This window comes from Piliocolobus tephrosceles, chromosome 12 (assembly GCF_002776525.5).
Source record: "Piliocolobus tephrosceles isolate RC106 chromosome 12, ASM277652v3, whole genome shotgun sequence".
Taxonomy (NCBI): Eukaryota; Metazoa; Chordata; class Mammalia; order Primates; family Cercopithecidae; genus Piliocolobus; species Piliocolobus tephrosceles.
The window spans coordinates 27,539,768-27,555,928 of NC_045445.1; positions in this window are offsets into that span (position 1 = coordinate 27,539,768).

Sequence of the window (16,161 nt, forward strand, 5' to 3'; positions counted from 1 at the left end):
AGAATCTCCTGGTCTGCTGGTTGCTAAGATGGTGGAAAAAGTGCACTATTTGGGTAGGAGTGTCCCATTTTTCCAGGTGCAGCCTGTCACGGCTTCCTTTGGCTAGGAAAGGGAAATCCTGTGACCCCTGGCACTTCCCAGGTGAGGCAACACCCCGCCCTGGTTCGGTTCACCCTCTGTGCACTGTACCCAATGTCCAGCCAGTCCTAACAAGATGAACCAGGTACCTCAGTTGGAAATGCAGAAATCATCCATCTTCTGCGTGGATCACGCTTGGAGCTGCAAACCGGAGCTGTTCCTATTCAGCCATCTTGAACGGAAGCCAGAAATTCTTTTCTTTAAGAATGTTGAATATTGGCCTCCAATTTCTTCTGGCTTGTTATGTTTCCATTGAAAAGGTTCACTTTTAGTCTGATGGGCTTCTCTTTGTAGGTAACCTGGTCTTTCTTTCTGGCTGAACTTATCATTTTTTTTTTTTTCACTTTGATGTTGAAAAATCTGATGATTATGTGTCTTGGGGTTGATCCTTTCCTGGAGTGGCTTAATGGGGTTTTCTGGATTTCCTGAATATGAATGTTGGCCTGTCTTGCTAGGTTGGGGAAGTTCTCCTGGAAGACATCCTAAAGTATGTTTTCCAACTTGGTACCTTTCTCCTAATCTCTTTCAGGTACCCCAATCAGTCATAGGTTCAGTCTTTTTACATAGTCCCATATTTCTTGGAGGTTTTGCTCACCACTTTTTGTTCTTTCTTCTCTATTGTTGTCTGCCTGTCTAATTTCAGAAAGATAGTCTTTAAGCTCTGAGATTAATTCCTCCCCTTAGTCTATTCTTCTGTTGATACTTGTGATTACATTGTGAAGTTCTTGTGTTGTGATTTTCAGCTTCATCAGGTCAGTTATGCTTCTCTCTAAATTGCCTATAATAGTTATCAGCCCCTTTTTTTTAAATCACAATTCTTACCTTCTTTGTATTGGGTTACAACATGCTCCTTAAACTCAGTGAAGTTTATTATTACCCACTTTCTGAAGCCTATTCAATTCATCCATCTCAGCCTCTATCCACCTCTGTAGGTGCTTGAGGTGATGCAGTCGTTTGGAGAAGTAGAGGCACTCTAGCTTTTTGAGTTTTCAGTATTTTTGCCTTGATTGTTTCTCATCTTTGTGGCCTTATCTAGCTTCAATTTTTGAGGTTACTGACCTTTGATTAGGGTTTTTGTGGGTATAGCTTTTTTTGTTGATGCTGTTGTTGTTGCTTTCTCTTTTGTTTGTGTCTCCTTTAGCAATCAAGTTACTTTTCCATAGAGCTGCTGCTGTTTGCTGGGGGGTCCATTCCAGATCCTAGTCCTCTCAGTCCCTCCCACACCTGGAAGTATCACTAGTGAAGGCTGTGAAATAGCAAAGATGACAGCCTGTTCTTTTCTCTGGGAGCTCTGTCTCAGGGGGAAACTGACCTAATGCCAGCTAGGACATTCCTGTAGGAGGTGTCTGGAGAACGCTGTTGGGTGGTCTTACCCAATCAGTAGGAACAGTTTCAGGGACCTGGAAAGACTAAGTTGGCTGAATCGCAGGGTCAGCAGCTGCCCCTCTCCCTAGGGACTCCATCTCAGTGAGAGATTAGAGTTCTGCCTGTATAACCATGACTGTAGTTGATGAAATTCCTGCAGGGAGGTCCCACCCAGTGAGGAGGGATGGATCAGTGTCCCACTCAAAGAAGCAGACAGGCCACGATTAGGCACAACAGCTGTGCTGTGTTGTGGGAAATTCCTCCAAGTCCCTGATGTTGGCAGACTAAAGGGCCTGAGGAATGGCAGATATGGCAGCTGCTCCTCCCCCTGGGAACTTGGTCTGTCTCACATCTCATGCCGTCTCCAGTTTGTTGCCACTGGCCAGCTGGAATTCCAAGTCAGTGTGTCTTAACTTGTGAGGTGCTGTGGGAGTGTGGCCCACAGAACGATGCCACTTGGCTCTCTAGATGCAGCCCCCTTCTAGGGGGAATGCACAGGATCTCCCACCTTGCTGAAATTCCTGGGCTAGAGTATGCAAAACTCCTGGGTTTCCCAGGCAACGAAGCGAGTGGCTGCCCCATTGAGACACCACACAGCTCTGTGCTTCAGACCCAAGAATGGTGACGTAGGTTCACAAGGGAATCTCCTGATGGCAGATTGCAAAGATACGTAGGAAAAGCATGTTTTCCTGGGCAGGGTCGCAGAATCCCTCACTACTCTCTTGGCTGGGGGTGGGAGCTACCCTGTCTCTGTGCCACTCCCAGGTGGGCCATAACCGCAACCTAGTTTTCCTTGCTCTTGGTGTGTTGAGCCCTCTGTGTAGTCAGTCCCAGTGTGAGAATTTGGATGCCTCAACTGAAGGTACAGAATTTACTTGCATTTTGTGAAAGCCTCGGACACAGCTGCATCTAATTGGCCATCTTGGCCCCTCCCACAGCCATTTATATTTCTAAACAGATGGTCATCTATCTAAATGGATGCTAGATTGTATAGTAATTTGGTCATTTCCAGGAACTCTCAAGAACTTGATTTAGAACTCAAGGAGGGCAGAACCACTGTATTATTTCACCTTGTCTTCACTAATCTGGAGTTTTGCTCCATCAGTTATCTCTCTTCTTCCTAATATCTTTAGAGCTAAAGAAAATAAACCAAAAATCATTAATCTTTCCTTAAATACATTATTTCTTCGAACTGCATGTGTTTCAGGTAATAACTATGAAACTTCAAAATACTTGCTAAATATCATAAATCCTTCTGAAGAAAGTTACCTGAATCAGCTCTTTGCCAAAAACTACAGCCAAAGAATGCAAAATATGATCCCAGCAATTGCCAAACTACAAACTTAGATCCTAATACGAGACTCGCATGGCTTCTTCCTCCTTTAGAGCTTCAAAATCTTCCTAAGAAATAATCTAAAAATACTATATGACAACTACATGCAGAATAATAAATGCCAGAAGTATTCTTGGGTAAAATACAAAAAAACACCATATTATGCAGAATAAATTAGATGAGTGAAGCAATCCACTGTGACATTGTCTATATTTCCATGTCTACGTTTCTTCATAATTATGTAGTTCAGTTTTGTAATACACTAGCAAATTAGGAATTGAGGAGAGTTTGACTATTACGTTAAAACTGACAAAAGGAAATATTATTGGCTGGGCGCGGTGGCTCAAGCCTGTAATCCCAGCACTTTGGGAGGCCGAGACGGGCGGATCACGAGGTCAGGAGATCAAGACCATCCTGGCTAACACGGTGAAACCCCGTCTCTACTAAAAAATACAAAAAAACTAGCTGGGCGAGGTGGCGGGCGCCTGTAGTCCCAGCTACTCGGGAGGCTGAGGCAGGAGAATGGCGTAAACCCGGGAGGCGGAGCTTGCAGTGAGCTGAGATCCGGCCACTGCACTCCAGCCTGGGCGACAGAGCGAGACTCCGTCTCAAAAAAAAAAAAAAAAAAGAAATATTACACCTTAAATTACTGTACTTTCCCAAATTGTACTTTAAGAACAAATGCCTGTTAATGTGTACACTGAGAACAAACTGTTTCATAGAAAGAAATAAAAGATGACAAACAAAATAAAGGAATCCTTTTTTCCTTTGAAAATTTACAGTACATATTAGAAGTTCTGACAAGTTCAATGTAAAGGAGACCTACTGAAGTTGTTCAATGTTTAAAATAAGCAAAACTTTTGTACAAAACTTTTTATTAATACATCTGTTAAATAATCAGTTTCAAAATTGTTGAAAATAAAGTGGAAAACAGAGGCAAATTAAAATATGTTCATCTGCATGAAAATACTGTAGCAGACATTTAGTGCTATTTTTATATAACTTTATTTGTTTGCTAATGATTTATGTTTTAGTGTCCTCTCTCATGCATTGACTACAATGACATAGTATTGACACTAGCTCAAACTGAAATTATTCCTGCTTCCCTAAACTTAGGAATATACTAAAACCCTAGTGCTTGTTTGAGGGCAGCAACAGTATATGGCCTTGTTTTGAAGAAGGCTAACTGAACATGAGTTATTCCATATAGGATAGCAATCAATCAACTCAGTTGCATTCTTCATTTGGGCAATTGTGTAAGAGTTACAAAGAGAAAATAGGTTATTTAAGCTCTGGCTTCCAGAAAAAGAAACACTAAGCAAATTTTCCAGTTTTCGTAAGTTGTGTTGTGGATCTCAGACTAGACAGTTGATAAAGAGACCGTTAACACATTATCATTCTTGCATATTTTTATAATACATCTCCAAAACTAAAGTTAACCTATTTTTCCTCTTCTTTGCAACTTCAATGAGTTTGACCATTATATTCTTCCACTAGATCTTGTGAGTCTCTCTTGTATTTTTTTGCTCCAGTCTCTCTTGTATTTTTTGCACCATTAACTGTCTTAAGAGATTAGTTAGACATAGTCAATTAATCTCCAAAAATGGCACCAAAAATATGCAATGTAGAAAGAATAGTCTCTTCAAAAAATGTTACTGGGAAAACTGAATATCCACATATAAAAGAGAGAAATTAGAACTTTATCTTAGATGTTTCACAAAAATCAAGAGAAATAGTTTAAAAAATACTTAAATCTAAGACCTGAAACCTTAAAAATATTAAAAGCATACACAGGAAAAATGTCCTTGATATTGGACTTTGCAATTATTTTTTGGATATGATACCAAAAGCACAGGTAACAAAAGTAAAAATTTTTAAAAATGAGACTACATGAAATTTCAAAAAATATGCCCAGTGAAGGAAACAATCAACGAACTGAAAAGGAAATCTATGGAATGAAATAAAATATTTGCCCACCATCTATCTGATAGAGGCCTAATATTCAAAATTAAGGGGAAATACATACAAGTCAATACCAGAAAAAAAATATTTTAAAATGGTCAAAGGGCCTGAATAGACATTTTTTTTTTCAGATAAGACATACAAATGGCCAAGAGGTATATAAAAAAGCATTCGATAGCACTAATTTTAATCATAAAGAAATTGCAAATCACAACCTCAATGATACCTCACACCTGTTAGCATGGTTATTACCATAAAGTCAAAAGATAGGGAGAAAGTTAAAAAAAAAAAAAAAGAAAAAGGAAACCCTTGTACAGTGTCTGAGGGATTTTACATTGGTAAGCCGTTATTGGAAAACAGTATGGAGATTCCTCAAAAACCCAAAGAAATACAACTACGATATGATCCAGTAATCTTAATTCTGGGTATTTATTTATAGGAAGCAAAATTGGTATCTTGAACACAAATCTGCACCCCCATGTTTATTGCAGCATTATTCATAGTACCCAAGGAATGGAAACTACCAAAGTGTCCACTGATGAATGATAGATAAAGATAATGAGACATACACCACAAACACACACACACACACACACACACACAATTCAGCCTTAAAAAATAAGGAAATCTTGTCATTTGCACAAGCATGGATGAAGCTAGAGGACAGTATGCTAAGTGAAATAAGCTAGACACAGAGAAATACTACAGTCTCATTTACATGTGGAATCTAAAGTAGTCTTATAGGAACAGAGAGTAGAAAGATGCTTGCCAGGGGCTGGAATATGATCTTAATGTAGCTTCTATTACTTTAACAATTAGCAGAATAAATGCCTTTAAAACATTCCAAAACATTCTTATCTTTCAACTTATTGATTTGAGCATCCCTTAAAAGGAATCCCCAGTCTACCATAGGTTCTTATATTACTACTATGGTGTGAATGTGTTCCCCAAAATTCATGTGTTGGAAATTTGGCCCCCAGTACATGGAGGCAGGGCTTAATTGAGGTGTTTAGGTCATGGGGTACCAACCTCAAAAATGAAATTATGACATTATTATGAATATAGGTTCATTATAATGAGAGTGGTTTTTAATGAAAGGATGAGTTTGTTCCCACCTCGGTCTCTCTTACCCTCTCTTTATCCTTTCTTCATGGCATGGCACAGCAAGCAACCCTTTATTAGGTGCCAGTCTCCCAATCTTGGACTTTCCAGCCTCCACAACTGTGCATCAATAAATTTCTGTTTATTATAAATTACCCAATCTCAGGTATTCTGATATAACAGCACAAAGTGTACTAATGCAATTGCCTTTTGTATATCTGAGTTAGGATAGTTTTCTATTTGACTATTTCAAAGAAGAGATGTTTAACCAATTAGAGACTGCCTTGTTGGAAAAGAGGTCCCAAAGATCTCAGCACAGCACATAACACACAGTAGACGATGAACATTCATTTAAATAGAAATATGATACAGAAATGAGTTGGCAGGAAACTCCCACTCAAAAGGGAGGCTTTCAAGTGAAAACGTTACTACTGAAAATAAATATTAGTATTGTCATATTTTATATTCACTTGTCTCCTTTTAATTGTCTGAAGAATGAGCAAAAGAAGCCCTAATGTGGAACACAGTACCTACTCTCTTCTCCAAATTATCTCTAAATAGATATAAAGAATGAAAGATGTTAACATTCTCATACATTAGTCATAGCGTGATTGAGGAAGATGAATATGTCATCCCACCAAAAACGGAAAGATTGCTGAGGTTGTCAGCGAGAACTTGATTAGCTTGCATCTGAAACTTGCTCAATTTGGATGTTCATGAGCCATACTGTCAGATTAAAGACAGATGCCCCATTTGAGTACACAGGCAAAGATAATATACACACAAATGTACCATCAATCCAGATCGATGCATATTTTTTCATTATATAATCAAATTCAAAAGTACATGAACTCTCTTCCGCCTGCTGTGTGGGTTGCTTATTACTATAAAACAGATGCAACCTTTCTCTTGAGTGCTGAACCAAAGAAGCAATGCCCTCCTGAATAACATATTGACAAGGTAAACTTATTTCTGGATGTATCAAAAAAAAAAAAAAAAAAGCTAGAGGTTCTATTTGTTATGAAAGATTTGGGGATGAGAACATTTAAAAGTTAGATTATTTTGTATTCTTTCTCTGACTGATTGTACCTTTATTACACCTAAGAGTAATCACAGTATTATAGATAATAAATAAATAAAATGGGCCAAGGGACATTATGGGTTACGCTCAGACACATGATTTCGATTTTTTAAGACTCATGAGATTCACTCTTATGTAATTGAAAAATATTTATTTTTATAATGTGTAAGAGTCAATCAGAGCAGAGAGTCTTTCAAACAAATGTAAGTATCTGAAAAAAATATGTCATACATTAGGAGAGAATCAGAAAACTTTTAAACACAAATTTGGGTCTTGGATGGGTAGGGTTGAGGGAGTTTATTATTTTAGACAAAAACTTTATTTTGGCTTTTGAAGTTTCTATTTAGTTTTAAAATTTAACATGTCTAAGACTACAATCAAGGAGCAAATATCATAGTAAAACTAATAGGCATTCTTAATCAGATTTATTTTATGTATATGTGTAATGATACTGCCTAAGGGCCAGATGCATACCTGGAATTCCAGCACTTTGGGAGGCGGAGGCGGGTGGATCACGAGGTCAGGAGATTGAGACTATCCTGGCTAACATGGTGAAACCCCGTCTCTACTAAAAATTCAAAAAATTAGCTGGGCGTGGTGGCAGGCGCCTGTAGTCCCAGCTACCGGGGAGGCTGAGGCAGGAGAATGGTGCGAACCCAGGAGGTAGAGCTTGCAGTGAGCCAAGATCCTGCCAGTGTGCACTCCAGCCTGGGCGACAGAGCGAAACTCTGTCTAAACAAAAAAAAAAAAAAAAAAAAAAAAAAAAAAAAATACTGCCTCAGCCACATGGGCTAATTTTGGGTGACTTTTTTAAAGTAAATCTGTGTATTACTTTCTTATCTAAAATTGTTTATTGAAGGGAAAATTGCTGCTATTCCTTTTCTTGCACCTCAGGTTAAAAAGGGGCTATACAATCACTCATGAGATATGATTTTGATCTTTTCAAGAAGGAGCATATTCCTAAATTGCATGGGGTAATCAGTACATTAGTTACGGAAAATTATTTTGGTGGTATAGATTTCTCTTTTCCAAGTAGGAATTTTATGCAACAATGTAATGTATGAAATATATTCTCCAGTATAATGTATTTTTAAAGACAGAGATAATACACAGATAGCATTAGGCTGCATGATTTTGGGGTGATGGTATGTTTACAGTGAATCCAAAAGCACCTGTGTCCTTTTTAGTTTATTTGGCACCCATCAGCAGATGGGATTGTCAAGCATCTCATGAGATATTAGAACACCCTTACTCAATAAACTTGTTAATAACATCCGTTAATATAATCATAAAGAATATGTACTTCTGTTAAATGAGTTACTAAATAAGTCCATTTTCAGCTCTATTATGAAAGATTTTGTTTTGGAAGTTCAACAAATATATTTTTCACAGTGACTTTGGGAAACCTGGTGGCGTTTAGAAATGTTTGCGAGGTATATTTGAACAGCTATTATCCTCTTGCTAGAATAAAATTTCCCTAGCCTATAGTGAAGATTGAGATAATTTATTTTATTTATTTGTACTTTATTTAAAACCAAGTTGACTAAATAATACATAAATATCAATATCAGAATGTTTTAAGAGAATATCTTTTAAATAAGCCCAACTGTAGGTTGAGTAACTAAGAAAGAGAAATTTACTTTGTGTAAGAGTGCTGATTTATGTAAAAAATATGGAATAAATACTTGTTATGGACTGAATTATGTTCATCCCCTGCCCAGAATTCATATGTTGAAGTCCTAACTTCCAATGTGATATTTGGAGATGAGGCCTTTGAGAAGAAATTAGAGTCAGATGAGGTCATGAGGGTGGGGCCCTCATGATGAGATTAGTGACCTTATAAGAAGAATGAGAGAAAGAGAGAGACAGAGAGATTATCCTGTCCTCACTATGTGAGGACACAGAAGGAAAGCAGTCTAGAATGACTACATCATATCTTACCAAGTATGTCTCTTACAAAAAGTTTATATGCATCAAAAGGGTTTATATTATCATTACCTGCAAAAATAAACTCTATGAACATTATCCACTTTGTACAATACCTGTCACAAAGTTGCTATGTTGTGACAGTTTTGTTTTGTATTGTTAAAACAATAGTTATGAATTTCTAGCCCCTTCACCATTTATGTTATTTGTAATAAATTCATATAAAACTAAATAACAAAGTAGTACATTTTTTGAAGTTATAATAGTTTCTTTCAATCCTTAACACACACACACACACACACACACATACACACATGCCTTTAAATTTGTTTCTTCTAAAATTAAAGCATTCTTAAATATCCCTTTATCCATTTGGAAAGTAAACAAGTTGTGCTCCATGTGGATCTGTGGATGTCCTAGACACATAGTGAGCTTCAAAACGTTGGAAAGCACTGACACTGGAGTTGGAGTACTTGCCTTGCAGTGGATCTGTTGCTTTCTAACTAGATTACTTGGACAGCTTACTAACTTCATAAGACTCAGTTTCCTCATTTGCAAAATGAAGATAATTATAGTGCAGACTACCAACATTTATTGTGATGATTAAATAAATCAATGCTTATCAGAGATTTAGAACACTATGTGGTAAGTGGTAGGCAATCATTAAATACCAGCTATTATTACTATCACAATTAGCAAAAGAACCAGTCTAAATATGAATTTCAGTTGAAAGTCTTTAGGTTTTTCCAGTAACTGTTATTTATTTCTAGTTCTGTGCTAACTTTTGTAGGTTACATGAGTATTTTACTGATTATTATAATCAAAGGTAATGATTAGACTGGTTAAGATTGCTATACTGTAAGCTTCAGGAGGATAGAGACTATGTCTGTTTATTTCACGTTTTCAACCACAGCATCTACCATCAAACCTGGTACATATTAAGACAGAGTAAATATTTGTTAACCGATAGTTGTGGATCACTTGTAGTAAGACTGAAATCTGCTATACTCATTTACCAAGGTTGAGCTTTAACTCAAACCTCAAATCATTTGTGAGAAACACTAAAATGTCTAGGCTTTATTTTGGGGTCTTGAATCCAAATAGTTAGGCCTGTGCTCTCAGCCAAGAAAAATTTTTTAAAAATCTTTAATCAAAACAATTTTATCTTTATGAATGCATAAACAGCTAGGAATGAATCTTCCATTTAAATAGCCTCGAGGAATACACTTAATTGGTTTAAAAATATTTTAACTTTGGATTTATTTCACACATGCTCTTATTTCTCCTTTCAGTTTCAGCTACATTAAATTATCTTTATTCTTACTGCATATGTACAGTCCACAAGAGAAGCCATTTGACTCTAGCTTAAAATGAGAACAGAGCTAGAGAGGGGAGAAGAAAGTAGCAAATAAGACAGTGATAGAGGTTAAAGTGGTTTCACATATTTTTATTGCATTATTTAAGCAAATTAAACAATAAAGATGATCTTTTCTGCTTTATATTTCCCTGGAAGCAGATTTTCTATTTTTAGTATAAAATTATTTATGAAATACTTGTTTAATGGACTTTACATGTAAGGCATTATGCAAACACTATGTAGAGAGTAACGATATCAATCCTATATGGTTCACTCCCTCAAGAAGCTTACCATGGAAAAAGGAGTGAAATTAAAAAAGATGTATGCTATCAGGTACAATATCAGCTGTAGAATACTACCTTGCTTCTAAGTTCATAATTTCAGAATCAGCTTATTTTTAGTTATATCTTCTTTATTGAAGCCATAGTTGAAGGTTTAGGTCAAATAAAATGATAAATTTAATAAACCGTGTGTGTGTGTGTGTGTGTGTGTGTGTGTACATCTATGTATGTATATTTTGGCTTCCAAATACTATATTTTCTGCAAGCTATCCCTCACATAACTTTAACTCAAATGAGTACTATCGGTTTGTAAACAACCAGAAGGCACAAGCCATGAATGTGAGGTCTGTTTTCCTATATGCTAGGGTTGTAGCACATAACCTGCATATTATTATGAAACGACTTAAATGTTGTATTGCTCAGTTATAAAAAATTTAATGTAAACCATAAATAAGACCAATAATTGTCTCTCTGTTCTCTAACTCAGAACCAACTTGATAAAGCCTCATCTTCCCTCAAAAATCAGCTGAGATTACACCTGGTCTGTGAATATATATGTCCATTTTCTTTTCTAAAATGAGCACGGATTACTCTTTGAATGAGAAATCCAGTTGCTTCAAATAGAAAAAGAAATGAAGACTTAAGATCTGTTTCTACTACCATTGTGTAATTTATACCTTAAACATTTACATATTTTGTTCATTATAAAACTTTTTTTAATTTCTATAAGCATTTCTGGTAGATTTTAAGTTCCTTAAGAGTGATAATTTTTATTTTAACTATATATGTACAGTGATATTTAGTAGTACTCACCATAATTTTTGAAAGAATGAATGAATACAAATAAGCTTTTTATAATTTTACATTCATAAAATAAATAATTACCAGTTTTCCACATCTCCTATTAACTATTGTCAATGTGTGTGCATGAAGATAAAATTCTGTATTCTTCTCTAATCACCTAATATTATAGAGTACACATTTTATGTTAATGCACAGTCTTCATAATCATCTTATTTCCTGCATAATAGTGCACTGATATGATTTGTCCTGTTACTTTACTATTAAAATTTTACTAATGTAAAATGCTACAATAAGGTTGTTTATACACAAACTTTTTTTCAGGAGAATTATTTCTTAGAAATAATTTTCATAATGAAAATGGGTTGAAGAGGTAGTATGCAGATAGTGATGATAAAATCTGGACAAACAGTAAAAAGTAAGTATTTAAAAGGTACCGGAGAGCATACAAAAGCAGAATGAGGTAAGAGGAGAGTATTTTCTTAAAAAAAAAAAATAATAACAAAACAAAACTATCTGTAAAGGACAAGAACTGAAAGTTTGAACTTCTCTTATCGGAGAGAGCTCCAAAACCACACAGCCATAGTGCAGATAAAACATTAACCTTACCAGATTGAGGTAGAATGGAACAGAATTTAGAACTGGAAGAGCAGCCAGAAATCGGAAAAATCTTGGAAGCAAGAAACATAAGAAAAAAATGAGATCCCAAATCTGAGTGTAGCTCTACTCTTGTCCATGAAACTGCATGTATATGGGGAGAGACCTGGTGACACAGCAAAAACAAACAAACCACCTCAAAAACAAGCGAAGAAACAAAATCTTAGAAAGACTAGAGAGGAATTTTTCACCAGAAGACAGGACTGCACTGAATGAATTTTTTTGAGGTTTTTTTCAACCACATTAATTTTCAACCACATTAATTCTCCTCATTTTTCAACCACATTAATTCCCCAAAAATGGCCATCTTGGAAAGTAAAAACGTGAAGACTTACTGGCTTAAGTATTAGATGATAGAGTCCAAAGCCGGCCATTTGAAAGAAAATTCACAGAAGCAAAGAAACCACAATCCAGTCCAAAATTTTGGCTAAGCACAAACTACATTTGCAGGGGAAAACCCAGGGAGCTAGTTAAAAATATATATATAGCAGTTGAAAGATGTAGAGATATTAGCTGTTGCACTCTGTAGGATGTACAAAGTATGATGTTAGAGTCCAAACAAGGTAACTGCATATAAGAACAAGAACAATAAAAATCTCCAGAAGAACAAAACAGAACCCAGAGTACCTAAAACATATCATCTAAACTAAACTATCTAGTTTCCAAAACTTCCTGGATATTCAAAGATATGGGAAAGTGTAATCTGCTTTCAAGGATAGAAAACTCAATAGAAGGAACTAACTCTAACTACATCCAAACTTAAGAGAAGGCAAAGCAAGATTTCCAAATAGAATTTGAACAACTATGCACACAAAAAAAGCACCTTCATAAGAGCCCAAAATCAGCATAGGTACCAACTCAGCCACAGTGAGGTAGAGCACCAAGTACGTTGGATTTCAGGCTTTGGCTCTCGGATGGCATTTTCAGACCTGCTCTGGGCCAGACAGCAGCCCACTGCACTGAAAGAAGAGTAAAAGGCCTGGCAGCATTCACCTCAAGTTGACTGAAGAGTCCTTGGGCCTTAAATGAACATCAGCGGTATGCAGACAGTACTTGCTATGGGCCTGGGGTGGTTGGGGCCATGAGTGAGAGACACCTCTGCTTATGGAAAATGGTAGGGAAGAGTGGGAAGCACTTTGTCTTGTGTCTGGGGTGCCAGGTCAGCAGTAGAATGGAGCACTAGATAGATTCCTAAGGCTTCCAACTCTAGGCCCTGGCTCTCATATGGCATCTCTGGACCTGCCCAGGACTGGGGCAAACTTGTTTCCCTGAAGGGAAGTACATAAGCCTGACTGTCATTGCCTCCTGCTGATTCTAGAGCCCTGAGGCCTTGAATATCGTAAGTAGTAACAAGGCCTAGGCTGAAGGAGAATGTCATGTCACTAGATGTCAATTCAAGTCTACATGAATGAGCATCATTGAACATGACAAACATCTGTATTAATATACAATACTATACAAACATATTTTTCTTTTTTCCTAAAGTTCATTAAAATTATTTGACTATTTGAAACAAAACTTTTAATTGTATTGAAGGATTTATAACTTATAACATTTAATATGTATAATACATTCTTAGTGACAATAGTAATAATAATTGGAACCCAATGGAAATACACTTGTCCAAGATTCTTGTATGTGCTTTAAATTTTTGGAAGTCATTTAATATTGAAACGATATAAACTGTGTCAAGTAAAATATATATGTTAAACTCTTTGAACAACCATTAAGTAACAAAACAAAAAGGTACTGTTGGAGAGTCAATGGAAAAATTTAAATAGAATATTATAACTAGGTAATTAATACTAATGAAAGTACAATAGGAGGGTCAGAGGCAAAGGAAGATAAAGTTAATTGGAAGCAAATAGCAGGATGTCAAAACTAAATATGACCAAAAAAATCAGATAATTTTAGGCATGATTAAAAACAGCAAGCAATTAAATTTTACCTACCAGAGACTTACTTTAAGCACAAAGACACAAGTATGTTGAAAGTTAAAAAGATGGGAAAGGTGCATCAGGCAATAGTGAGCATAAGAAAACTGGAGTGAGTATATTAATGTCAATTAAAATATATCTCAAGACACGGAGTGTTACTGGAGACAAAGAGAGACACTTTACCATTCTAAGAGAGTCAATACATCGACTAGGAATGATAACTCAAACTACATGGGACAAATGGTCAAAATTATGGAGTAAGAGCTCTGAAAATAACTTGTTTCATTAAACCAGTATGAACACTAGCAAAAGTTGTCAAAATCAAAATTTTTATAATGTTGGAAATAAAATATTGCCACAATAGGAATGCTCATATTTCTTTTTCTTATACATAGTTATTTAAAAAACAAAACAAAAGAAGACACTTCAGCCAAACTTTAGGGATCTCTATGGCATTTTAACTTGTCCTATTCTCATCCCGTTCTCCCATCAACACAGTAACCTTAAAAATGACTAGCTATGCAAACTTTATAGCTATGAAAGTCAGAATTATAGTAGCCACTCAAAGGGGAAGAATAGTTCTGAATCTTCTTTAAAAAGATCTATCTAAAGAGAATTGTTCTTATTTAACTTGTCTTGATGCTCCCTGGAAAAGAATAATTTACAGTGCTTGTTGTTATTTGATATGACTCAGAGTTATTTCACTGTGAAAATCCCATTCCCCAGGGCATTTTGTTGAAAGCAATTAGAGCTTGTTGTTTAATATCACAGCTGCCTGAGTTGGTGACACCAGTTGGGATAGATAAGAGGCTGTCTACAAAATTTAAAAGGAAGATCTGAGGAATGCGATATCCCATAGTGGGTTTTGTAAACTCCAATAGAGTGGGGAAGGGAAAGAAAAACAACAAAAATAAATAAATAAATAAATAAATAAATAAATAAATAAATAAATAAATAAACAAACAAAAATAAAACTTCAAAAGTTGCTTTCCTGATCATCTAGAAGGCAACATGCCTGCACAGCATCATGCAAACTCCCAAGAAAGTCCTGAAAAGGCCCAAATCTCCCACCACTGGCTGACTACATACTTGTACAAACAGAAATGAAAAGCTAAGGTACAATTGTGAGTGTCCTACCAATCACTGAAAACATGCCTAAACATGCATGCAGAGCACCTTGGCAAATAAAGGGACTTATTGATTCAAGACATTCAGCATCCCTTTCCAATCACTAGCTTACCATTAAATGAACTGATCAGAGACCTTAATGTGTACATACGAGAGAGAATACAGACTTTACAGAATCACTCCAAGAAAGTAAATAAAAAATCAAATAGTAACAACAACAAAGCAACAAAAGCAACAATAATAGTAAAAAAAAAAACCACCCAGTTGAGTAAGGTCTTATTTCCAGAGTTGCCACATTTAATTATTTTAAAGGTCCAATTTTCAATAAAAAATTAAAAGGCTTGAAATGAAACAGGACAATGTGGCCCATACGCAGGGAAAAAAAAAATCAATCAATAGAAACTATTCCTGAGGAAGCCCAGATGTTCAAATCACTAGATACAAATAATACATATATATGTATGTATATAAATTATATCATGTCAAATGAATTAAAGGGATTATAAGATGATTTATCATCTCATAGAAAATAGCAATATAAAAATAAAAATTATTGAATCAAACCAAATAGAAATTCTGTAGCTGAATTGTACAATATGAGATGAAAAATTCACTATTGGTGCTTAAAATCAGAATTAAGTCATCAGGAGAATGTGTCAGTAAACTTGAAGATAGAATAATTGGGATTATCCAGTCTGAGGGAAAGAAATAAAAAAGAATGACGAAAACTGGACAGGGCCTCCAAAACTTGTAGGACACAATCAAGCATACCAACATAGGCAGGAGAGAGGAAAGGGGCAGAACAAATATTTTTAAAATAATGGTCTAGATTTATGCAAATTTCATTTTAAAAAATTAATACCCACATCTGAGATGTTTAGCAAACTTCAAGTAGGATACAAAGAGGTTCATGCCTCAAACTACTAAAAGAAAAGAAAAAGAAAGAATATTGAAAGCAGCAAAAGAAAATCACTTGTCATGTACAAGAGACCCTCAATTTGATTATCAGTCAACCTGAATATGTCCAAACTCATGAAGATGTATATGTCATATGTGTATAATTTTAATATATAAATGACACTTTGATAAAGCTA